The sequence below is a fragment of the Rhincodon typus genome, chromosome 2 (genome assembly GCF_021869965.1).
Source record: "Rhincodon typus isolate 14 chromosome 2, sRhiTyp1.1, whole genome shotgun sequence".
NCBI lineage: Eukaryota > Metazoa > Chordata > Chondrichthyes > Orectolobiformes > Rhincodontidae > Rhincodon > Rhincodon typus.
In genome coordinates, this window is record NC_063333.1 from 73,556,987 (window position 1) to 73,567,560 (window position 10,574).

A 10,574-nucleotide genomic window follows, 5' to 3' on the forward strand; every position below is an offset into this window, starting at 1 on the left:
CCCGCCTCTAAACATTTGAGAGCACCGTGAGTGGATGCTGTCCCAATCAGTCAGACTGACGCAGATACTGAAGGCTCCGCTGAGCCTGGGCTGTGTTATCAGCCCCGCTCACGTGACGGGTTCCAGAAGGTCGCGCTCGAGCCCGGCCCGGGGAACGTTAAAACCAACCGTCCGCCCCAGAATGAGTATGTGACCGTGACCCAGTAGGTGTGCACTTGTAGCTATGCTCGTCTTCTTTTTGGGTTTCGTGTGAAATTGTTTTGGTGACCCAGCGTTTTTGTATGCGCTGTTTAAGAACTGCCTTGTGAACGCTGAGCACCCTTACTCATCCCGCGACCAGTTTCTTGAGTAAGTCAGAATTTTAAATATCTACGGATTTGAGCTATATTATCTTCAAGCTCTGTCTTTTGGTGAGATCAGGTCTTTTAAATTAAAGAAAACATAATGAATGCATTTTAATCTTGAAGAAGATGATGATAGGCGATTCTTCAGAACAAGTTATAGAATGGCTTTAGCAATGAAATTTCCTAAAGCACTTCACAGGAGCACTGCAAAACAAACAAACAAATACAGAAAAAATGCCAGTAAATAGGGTTAAAAGGGGGAAAAAAAGATAAAAAGGCAAACTGAATGGCTCTTTAATGCATGCTGTATTCGGAACAAAATAAATGATTGATCGCACAAATACGGGCTTGTAGATATGACCTTTATAAACATTATGGAGACATGAATACCAGGAGATCAAACTTGGAAGCTAAATATTCAGGGTTATGTGCCTTTTTGAAAGCATAGGCAGGAAGGAAAGAGCGATGGGGTTGCATTGTTTGTATGGGATTGAAGATGTGTGACAGCAAGAAACGATCTTGAACCAAAGATGGTTGGAGGTCGGAAATAAATTGGATTAAGGACACCGGTAGGAGTAGTAATTGGACTGCTAACATTAGCTACATGCAGAACAGAGAATAATGAGAGCAGGTAGCAAAGACAACAGATTAATCTTTGATGACTTTAATATTCATGTAGATTGGGATAGTCAGATTGGCAGAGGAATCAATTCATGTGTTTTCTGGATAGTTTCCTAGAACAATATGTAGTAGATGCAATCATGGATCCATGCTATTTTCAATCTGGTGAGCTGTAATGAGGCAGTTTTAATAAATGATATCATAGTAAAATGTTAGAAACTATTACAAATGATGTAATAGCAGAGCATTTAGACATGTACAATATGATCCAGTAGAGTCAGCATGGCTTCATGATGGAGAAGTCATGCCTGACAAATTTACTAAAATTCTTTTGAGGTGGTAAGAGGCAGAATAGATAAAGGGAAGCAGTGGATGTAAATTATGTGGATTGTCAGAAGTGCTTGAGAAGGTACCGTGCATTAGACTACTTAATAAGCTAAAAGCCCCTGGTGTAGGAGATAGTGAGCTACTCTGGGTTGGCTAACTGATAGAAGATTGGGTTGGGGTGGGGGAGCAATTTCAGGATGGCAACCTGTGACTAGTAGTGTACTTCAAGGATCAGTGCTGGGCCACAATGACTTACAATATATAGATGACTTAGTGGAGAAAGTGAATGTCCTATAGCCAAGTTTGTGGATATCAGAAAAATAGGTGGGAAGGCAAGTGGTGAGAGTGACCCAAAAAAAAAATCTGTAGAGGGATATAGATAAGCCAGTGGGGAAGAAACTTGGTAACTGGAATATAATGTGGGGAAATGTGAGGTAATGCACATTGGGGAAATAATAGAGGAGCTGAATATTAAATGGTGAAAGATTGTAGAAGGCTACAGAAAAGAGGTATTTGGAAATCCTTGTCCATAGATTTCAAAATCTTGCATGGATTCAAGTTCAGGTAATAGGGAAAGCAAATGGAATGTTGGCCTTATTTCAAAGGGAATGGAATATAAAAGTAGAGTGGTTTTGCTCAAACTATACGAGGCATTAGTCAGACCACAGCTGGAATACTGTGAACAGTTTTGGGCCTCTTATCTAAGGAAAGATATACTGACATTGTACTCAATGCAGAGAAGATTCACTTGAGCGGTACCAGGCATGAAGGTACCGTCTTATGGGGAGAGGTTGAGTAGATCAAGTGTGTACTCGTTGGAATATAGAAGAATTATCCTTCAATTTTTTGCCTATCAAATACCTATATTCCTACATCTTAAAAATATACAATGACTATCTGTGGCAGAGAGTTCCATTTTTTTCTCAGCAGTTTGTAAAAAAACAAATTCCTCATCTCTGTTCTAAAAGGGAAATGCTTCATTTCAAAACAGTGCCACTGAGTTTAGCACAAGAAAATAAACATCCAATCAATGTTCACCTTGTCAAGACTATACAGTATGCTGTGTCCTTCAAACAAGTCATCCCTCACTCCAGTGGAAATAAGCCCAGCCTGTCCAATCTTTCAACACCTTCCAGTTGCCAGTCTAAAATCTCCTGCGTGCTGCCTCCAATGAATTTATATCCATCTATAAATGAGACTAATACTGTGTCATCAAGATGATGTCTCACCAATGCCCTTTTAAACAGAAGCATAACTTTTTCTTTCTTTTAGTTAGAATGCTATCCATTGTGAGAAGAATTCAATTATTCTTCATAATTATCTGTTGTACCTGCATACTGATATTTTGGGACTCATGCCTTCCACCACTTAAAAATCTCTGCATTTTGGAATTTTGTGTGTTTCCCAAATTAATAGTCTGCTTTTTTAAAATTCTTCTTGCTGTAATAAATAGCTTCACGTTTTCCCACATTATACTTAATCTGTCCAGTCATTCAACCTATCCAAATCTGTGTACCTCTCCCTTGTGTCCTCTTCACAGTATACTTTCCTACCTATTTTTGTGCCATCTGTAAATTTGGCTACCACAACTTCTCTTGCCACATCCAGGTCACTGATATGAATTATAAAAAGTTGAGATCTACCACAGACCTTTGTGGAACTCCACCTGCCACGTCCTGTCAGAGAAAAAAAGATCCATTTATGTATACTCTGTTTTCTGCCAGCCAGCCAGGAAATCTTCAATGCTTACTAATATATTGCCCTGTCCTCTCATCTGAGCTAAATTACACAATCATCTTTCACATTGTACCTTATCAAATACCTTCTGGAAATGTATGTACATTATATCAAAGGGCTCCTCTTTGTCCATAGCGCATCTTAGTCCTTCAAATGCGCTTCAGTCAGTTGGTTGAACATGACTTCCTTTTCACAAAATCATTCTGACTCCTTGCAGATACAATGAGCTTTTCTAAGTGCCCAACTTCCTTAATGATTTGTTTTAACAACTTTTAACAAAGCACATATCAAGTTAACTGGCTGATCATTTTGTCTTTTTTTTTGCTAATCTACCTTCTTAAGCAGAGGTGTTACTTTCCAGTACGATGGGACATTTCCAAAATCTTATTTTTCCCAAAGTGTACTTTATTCATAAAACATGTATGCAGAAGCATTTTGGTTTGAATGTTACAAGATTTGCAAGAAATTTCAATATATCCAAAGGCAATATGTTCTGTGATTTGATTTTAACAGTGATTTTTTTTTTTCTCTTAAATAACAATTTACAAAACACATCCATGTCAAGTATGCACCCTAAGGTCAAATCGTTTCAAATTCAAAATTGCAGAAAGTGCAATATATATAAATTCGTCTACACAAAGTGTTTCACTCTCTGACGGCTCAGTACGTTTTTTTTTGGTATTCTTGCTTTATAACATACATTCTTAGTGGGGGCAGGCAGCTCAAGAGATTTTGGAGTTTCCAACCCTTCCTCGTATTATGTCTGATAGGCCTTAGACAACAATCTTTCCCCGTTTCACCTGTGCGATGGCTGCCCAAACTTTAATTTGTCTCTCGGTACATAGTCCTGGACATTGAAATGGGAATGACCTTTCTCACCACCAGCCCAGTTAAATCTTTGTGCTTTTTTTTGTAGGTTCAGGTGATGAGGCATTCTGCCAAATGACTTTGACAGTCTTGGAGAGCATTCCACAGGATCTACTTACTCCTTTTCCTGCAGGGCTTCAAGGATATTACATGTTGACCACTACTTTGATGGACTTGTGGTCAAAAGTGTTTTTGTGCATCAATATCTCCACAAGGTGCAACTGGAACAGTATGGTCCATCTGCTTGGAGAGTTTCATGATGTGGTCAGACTCAGCTTTCATAACATTGGGGATGGGTAGAACCTCATGTTTGAGCCAGAGCCGCCTCATGTGGAACCAGAGACCCCTGGTTGTGGTCATAGTAGGCCCAGAGCAGGGACTCCTTGTTATCAGCACCACGGTGGCAGTAGAGCAGAGGACACCTGGTTGCAAGGGAAGTGTGGATTTAGCGTGGGACTTGGCAGTGGCCTCAGCAAGGTGGACCCAGCGGCGAAGAAATGGCGCCTAAAGTGCGGTGACTCCTATGTTGGTGCATCTGGCATAGGTAGTGGAGAAGAAGTGGTGGTGCAGGTGTCGCTGATGAGCTGACCCGACCTGTGGTGGAGATGGTGAAATGAATATAGACTCTCTTTCGGTTATATCTTCTTGACTGCTTAAAATATTCAAAATGGCGCCGGATTGTGGCGAAAGTTGAAGCTCTTCACTGTATTTTGCTGTATGGCCACTTGCATTTTACAATGAATAATCATTCAATTCAAATGAGGAGAAAGCTTAATAAGCAAAATGTTTCCATACTTAAGAGCCACTTAGCAATAATATAATGTTATAATTGAAGTTTACGTGAAAGAGATTTAACCTGTAACATCAGCTTTGTACAGATGATACCATTACTGCGGCATGGTGGCTCAGTGGTTAGCACTGCTGCCTCACAGTGCCAGGGACCGTGGTTTGATTCCACCTTTTTGGGTGATTAGTAACATTGATAGCCACAGGTGAGGTGCCAGAAGACTGGAGGTTGGCCAACATGGTGCAGTTATTTAAGAAAGGCAGTAAGGAAAAGCCAGGGAACTATAGACCAGTGAGCCTTGTATCAGTGATGGGTAAGCTGTTGGAGGAGATCCTAAGGGACAGGATTTACTTGCATTTGGAAAGGCAAGGACGAATTAGGGATAGTAACATGTCTTTGTGTGTGGGGAAATTGTGTCTCACAGCTTGATTGAGTTTTCTTTTGTTACTTCTTCAAAGAGGATTGAAGGTGGAATGTTGCACATGATTTATATGGACTTCACTAAAGTGGTTGACAAGATTCCACATGGTAGACTGGCTAGCAAGTTTAGATCACATGGAACAAAGGGAGAATGAGCCATTTGGATACAGAACTGGCTTGAAGATAGGAGACAGAGGGTGGTGGTGGAGGGTTGCTTTTCAGACTGGAGGGCCATAACCAACAGTGTGCCGCAAGAATGGGTGATGGGTCCACTGCTTTTTGTCTTTATGTAAATGATTTGGATATGAACATAAGGAGGCGTGGTTGTTAAGCTTGCAGATGACGCCAAAATTGGTGGCGTCATGGACAGTGAAGAAGGTTACCTTGGTGTACAATGGAACCTTGATCAGATGGGCTGAGGAATGGCAGATGGAGTTTAATTTAGATAAATATGAGGTGCTGCATTTTGGAAAGACCAATCAGGGCAAGACTTATTCAGTTAATAGTAAGGTCCTGGTGAGTGTTGCTGAACAGAGACCTTGGAGTGCGCAGGTAGATAGGATAGTGAAGAAGGTATTTGGTATGCTTGCCTTTGTTGGTCAGTGCATTGAGTATAGGAGTTGGGTGGTCGCGTTGCGGCTGTACAGGACATTGCTTAGGCCACTTCTAGAATACGGTATTCAGTTCTGGTCTTTCTGCTTTAGGAAGGATGTTGTGAACTTGAAATGGATCAGAAAAGATTTACAAGGATGTTGCCAGCGTTGGAGATTTTGAGCTATAGAGAGAGGCTGAATAGGCTAGGGCTACTTACCCTGGAGTATCGGAGGCTGAGAGGTGATCTTGTAGAGATTTACAAAATCATGAGGGCATGAATAGGGTGAATAGCCAAGGCCTTTTCCGCAGGGTAGGGGAGTCCAAAAGTAGAGGGGATAGGTTTTAAGGTGAGAGGGAAAAGATATAAAAGGGACCTGGGGGACAACATTCCCACATGGAGGGTGATGCAAGTGTGGAATGAGCTGCTGGAGGAAGTGGTGGAAGTTGATAGAATTATAACCTTTTAAGAGCCATCTGGATGGGTATGTGAATAGGAAGGGTTTAAAGGGATATGGGCCAAATGCTGGCAAATGGGACTAGATTCATTTAGGACACCTGGTCAGCAGAGATGAGTTGGACTGAAAGGTCTGTTTCCATGCTGTACAACTCGATGACTATCTGTGTGCAGTTTGCATGCTTTTCCCTGTGTCTACGTGGGTTTCCTCCAGGTACTCCAGTTTCCTCCCACAGTTCAAAGATATGCAGATTAGGTGGACTGGCCATACTAAATTGTCTATCGTGCCCAGGGATGTGTAGGTTATGTGGATTAGCCATGGGAAAAACAGGGATAGGGTCGGGGATGAATCTGAATGGGATGCTCTTTGGAGGGTTTATGTGAACACAATGAGCCGAATAGCCAGCTTCCACACTGTAGGGATTCTATGATTCTAATTGCGTGCAACACTTTTAGATTTGATTGCATGGTTTTGAAACACAGAAATCAAAGGAGACCTCCAGTTTGTTTTGTTTTTTTAAAGTTAGCTTTTGAAAATTGTTCATCTGGAGTTTTGTGCATATATCTTCCCATGCAGAATATCTATTGCTTTTACTGAGAGTGATGCAGAGTTGCCATCACAACTTTTGTCATTGTCTTGAAACAAAAACTCAAACCAAATATTAGTATTCTAGTAGATTCCATCCTTGGAGGTGGATAGCAAATACCACTTTGCTGATTTATGGTCAAATCCCATGACAGAATTTTTAAAAAGTTTTAAAGTAGTCAATTTAGCCTCTCTCTCTCTTTAAACAAATAAAGTTATTAATTGTGTGCTTTTTCTACTTTTCAAGGAAGGATAACCTATGATTGAGAGACAAATAATTCTTCATTTTATAGTAGTGCTTGTCTTTCAGTTCAATGTTTACGGATTTGTCTTTCAGCCTTGTAGAGTGAAATGCTGAAATTTTTCGGAATTCAAAAGAGCACGGAGTCATCCAAGAAAAGTGCACAAGATGAGGAGGTAGATGGTTTTGTTATTTTGGGTAAGTAACAATGCTTATTATGCTCAATCGCTTAGTATGTAGAGCACATTAACCTATCTTTTAAAGTCTGCTTTATTCCTTATTCCACACGTGAAGCTTTTTTTTTGACTCCTGGAAAATGAAACTGAAGCACTTGGTGTATTTCCACCCAACAGTTTTAACACACCCTAACCACCGCAACTTACAAAAACAGAAGTTTCTGGAAAAGCTCAGCAGGTCTGGCAGCGTCTGTGAAGAGAAATCAGAGTTAACATTTCAGGTCAAGTGGCCCTTCCTCAGAACTGATGATAGCTAGGAAAATATCCGTTTACATGCAAAAGATAGGGTGGGGGGGATCGGGTAAGGAGTAAATGCTAGGTGGGGATAGAGCCGAGAGAGAGAGTGAAGACAGTTGGACGGACAAAGGAGTGGATAACAATCTAGCTAGGAGAGTGAATAGCCATTAATGGATACGGTTAGTGGCTAACAATAGGTAGTGTGTAATGGCAGACTGTGATAACAAGGCCTGGTGTGTGATGTTTCAGGCTAGGGTGTGGGAGAACTCAGGCCCTAAAATTATTGAACTCGATTATTGAGTCTTGAGGGCTACAGGGTCCCCAAGTGGAAAATGAGGTGTTGTTCTCCCAGCTTGTGCTGAGCTTTGCTGGAACCCTGCAGCAAGCTTGAGATAGAGATGTTGGCCAGGAAACGGGGTGGTGTGTTCAAGCAGCAAGCAAATGGAAGCTCAGAGTTTTTTGTGGGCAGAACGTAGGTGTTCTGCAAAGCAGTCACCCAGTCTATGCCTCGTTTCACCAATGTAGCGGAGACCATATTCTGAGCAGCGAATTCAGTAGACTAGATTGTGTGAAGTGCTGCTTCACCTGGAAGGTATGTTTGGGCCCTTGGATACTGACGAGGGGGAAAGTAAATGGACAGGTTTTACACCTTCAGCGGTTGTAGGGGCAGGTGCTGTGGGGATGTTGGGAACAAAGGAACAGTGGACCAGGGTGCCCTGGAGCGAACAGTCCCTGTGGAAGGCTGACAAGGGAGGGGAGTGGAAGTGGTGGAAATGGTGGCTGGTAGTCTTCTGGATATGGATGCTGGTGGGCTGGTAGGTAAGGACAAAGGGAACCCTACCGCTGTTGTGGGAGGGAACAGAAGGGTTGAGAGCAGAAATGTGGGACCTGGATGAAGGCCCTGTTAACAACAGTACTAGGGAATCCTCGGTTGAGGAAAAAGGCAGATGTTCCAGAGGCTCCCTTGTCAAATTTGGCCTCATTGGAACATATGCGACTGAGACAGAGGGACTGGGAGAATGCAATGGAGTCTTTACAGGAGGCAGGATGTATAGTCCAGATAGCTGTGGGAGTCAGTGGGTTTATAGTGGATGTTAGTGGTCAGTCTATTCCCCCAGAAATGGAAACAGATGTTGAGGAAGGGAGGAGTCAGAGCGACCAGGTGAAATTGAGGGTGTGGTGGAAATTAGAAGTGAAATTTGATGAACTTTCTCATCTCCGGATGAGGAGAGGGAAGCAACACTGATGCCGTCAATATATTGGAGAAAGAGTTGTGGGTAGGGGCTAGAATAGGACTGGAACAGAGAATGTTTCACGTATCCCACGAAGAGACTGGCCCTGGTTATGCCCATCGGGTACCCATGGCTACCCCTCTGACATAAGAAAATGATAAGAGTTAAGAGAAGTTGTTGAGGGTGAAGACCAGCTCTGCCAAGCAGAGGAGGATGGTGGTGGATAGGGGTGGTTTAGGCCTCTGCTCCACGAAAAAACGGAGAGCCCTGAGACCATCCTGGTGGGGGATGGACATGTAAAAGGATTGCATGTCCAAGGTAAAGAGGAGGTGACTGGAGCCAGCAAACTGGAAATTCTAAAACTGGCTTTAAACACCAGAAGAATCACCAATGTAAGTGGGCAGGGACTAGAAGGGGGAGAAGAGACCAATTCAAGGTAGGAAGAGATGACTTCTATGTGGCAGGAGCAGGCTGAAATGATCTGCCCAGTGCATCCTCAACAACTTCTCAAGGGCCCAAACATACCTTCCACACAATCTAGTCTACTGCGTTCGCTGCCCACAATGTGGTCTCCTCTACATTGGGGGGAAATGATACATAGACTGGGTGACCACTTTGCAAAACGTCTACATTCTGCCCACAGAAAAGACTGAGCTTCCAGTTACCTGCCACTTTACACCATCCTGTTCCCTGGCCAACATCTGTCTCAGGTTTGCTGCAGTATTCCAGTGAAGCTCTGAGCAAGCTGGAAAAACACCTCATTTTCCGCTTGGGGACCCTGCAGCCCTCCAGACTAATGGAGTTTGATCATTTTAGGGCCTGAACTCTCCCATGTCCTAGCTTCCAACCCCAAACACCAGGCCTTGTTATCACAGTCTGTCATTACACACTACCTATTGAGGGTGGCACGGTGGCTCAGTGTTTAGCACTGGTGCCTCCCAGCGCCAGGGACCCAAGTTTGATTCCAGCCTTTGTGCAAACTCCACACAGATAGTTGCCATTCTCCCTGTGTCTGTGTGGGTTTCCTCCCACAGTCCAAAGATGTGCAGGGTAGGTGGATTGGCTAGGCTAAATTGCCCATAGTGCCCAGGGATGTTTAGGTTGGGTGGGTTAGACATAGGAAATGTAGGAGAATGGGTCTGGGTGGGATGCTCTTCAGAGAGGCGGTGTGGAATGTTGGGCCAGATGGCCTATTTCCACACTGTAGGGATTCTATGATTCTATCGTTAGCCACGAACAGTCTCCATTAATGGCTATTCACTCTCCCAGCCAGATTGTTATCCACTTCTGTCTGTCCAACTGTTTTCTCTCTCTCTGTGCTCTATACCCACCTATCACTTACTCCCTACCTGCTCCCCACCATCCTATCTTTTGCGACTAAACTAACATTTTCCTAGTTATCATCAGTTCTGAGGAAGGGTCACTGGACCCAAAATGTTAACTCTGATTTCTCTTCACAGATGCTGCCAGACCTGTTGAGCTTTTGTAGCAACTTCTGTTTTTTGTTTCTGATTTACAGCATCCATAGTTCTTTCTGTTTTTAATTTTAGAACCACAAATGATTGCATCAAAAATATCCACAGATGAAAATGGCAAGACTATTAAACAAACAAGAGTAAACATCCATGTTTGTGATTGTTAATTCAGCACAATAATTAAATAATTTCAAATATGCCTTCTGTTCATTTTGAAACACTACATTTCAATGAGCCATCCTGTTTCTCAATAGATAACAAGGTGTAGAGCTGGATGAACACAGCAGGCCAAGCAGCATCAGAGGAGCAGGAAGGCTGACGTTTCAGGCCTAGACCCTTCCTCAGAAGTGACAGTGGCTAGTCCCTACTCCACCCACCTCCCTATTTTCTGCATATATACTGACGTTTTCCCAGCC

General features: G+C 42.8%; 1 long non-coding RNA gene across 1 annotated transcript in view; it reads left to right on the plus strand.

Moving 5' to 3' along the window:
* The first annotated feature begins 7,074 nt into the window (after positions 1–7,074).
* Positions 7,075–10,574, plus strand: part of LOC125486448 — a 48,139-nt gene continuing 44,639 nt past the window's right edge. Inside the window, exon 1 of the long non-coding RNA XR_007265105.1 lies at positions 7,075–7,176. This is a non-coding gene — a long non-coding RNA (uncharacterized LOC125486448). The remainder of the gene's footprint in view (positions 7,177–10,574) is intronic.